Source organism: Crocodylus porosus, unplaced genomic scaffold (assembly GCF_001723895.1).
Source record: "Crocodylus porosus isolate Cpor-Errol unplaced genomic scaffold, CroPor_comp1, whole genome shotgun sequence".
Classification (NCBI taxonomy): Eukaryota; Metazoa; Chordata; order Crocodylia; family Crocodylidae; genus Crocodylus; species Crocodylus porosus.
In genome coordinates, this window is record NW_017728919.1 from 1,481,577 (window position 1) to 1,482,992 (window position 1,416).

A 1,416-nucleotide genomic window follows, 5' to 3' on the forward strand; every position below is an offset into this window, starting at 1 on the left:
GGGAGAGTCCCTGTTCCCCCGAGCACCTCCCGGAGTAACAAGAAATAACAGCCAGAAGCTGATGGAGAGGAGGTTTAGGCTAGACATCAGGAGGTGCTACTTCACTGTCAGGACAGCTAGGATCTGAAATCAGCTTGCAAGGGAAGTAGTGCTGGCTCCTACCCTGGGGGTCTTTAAAAGGCTTGATAACTACCTAGCTGGGGTCATTTGAGCTTACACTTAGTAGGGATCATATCAGCCCAGTATTCATTCCTGCCCAGGGCGGGGGGTCGGACTAGATGATCTGCTCAGGTCCCCTCCGACCCTACATCTATGAATCTATGAACACAGTCCAAACGGCTTGCCTTGCAGGTCTACAGCAGCCCTGGAGAATGGGCTCGGCCAGGGCCGGGGCCCCGTTCCCTCACGGCAGTCAAAGGTCAAATGCTCTCCGTGCTGTGAGCAGGCACCAAGCCCTGGCAGTGCCCAAGGCTCCGGGAGCCCCAGTTCACAAGACCTCGTTCCCTTCCATTCTGCACTGGGGAGGCCACATCTGGAGTCCTGTTTCCAGCTGTGGGGGCCCCCTACAACTGAAAAGATGTGGACAGATTGGAGAGATGCCAATAGAGGACAAAAATGGCTTGGGAGATGGGGGACGTGACTTGTGAGGAAAGGGGGGTTGAACAGCAGCAGCTGCAAAGCGGATGGAGCTGGACTACTGTCAGTGGGAGCAGGTGACAGAACAAGGAGCAAAATGGGCTCAAGCTGCAGCAAGGGAAAGTTGAGGTTGGATATTAGGAAGGCTCTCTCACGAGGAGGGTGGTGAGGCACTGGAACAGGCTCCCCAGAGAGGTGGTGGAGTCTCCATCCTTGGAGGTGTTTAAGACCCTGGTAGACAAAGCCTTGGCTGGGATGATGTAGCTAGGGCTGATCCTGGTTGGAGCAGGGGGCTGCACTAGATGTGACCTCCGGAGGTCCTGTCCCACCCTCATGTTTTGTTAGTTTCTGGTCTCAAGCTATAAAGGTTGTTCCAGCTGACTGGCTTCACCCAGTGCCCTGGACAATGATTTGAACAGTGCAGAGATTATTGACACGCTCCCCCCAATGATACAGAGTCTGACTGTCAGGGCAGCCCAGAGCTGGGGCTGTTCAAAGCCTGTCAAGAAGTGAAGGCGATTGGGACCCGCGGCAGCTTTCCCTTTGTCAAAGGGCCCTGAACAGGGTCAGCACCTGTCCTGGGGCCCAGATCAGCAAGGCTGATGCATCCCGCAGCTCCGATCTCCCTTTCCCCTGCCCTGGAGGAGTGCATGGCTGAACTGGCAGGAGAGAGCAAGGGGCCGGGTGAAGCTGGAACTGCTTCGCCCAGAGCCCATTAAAGCAGGAGGCTTTGGCTGGGTGCGAGGAGAGAAGCAGCCCTAGCAAAAGACCTGCACCACG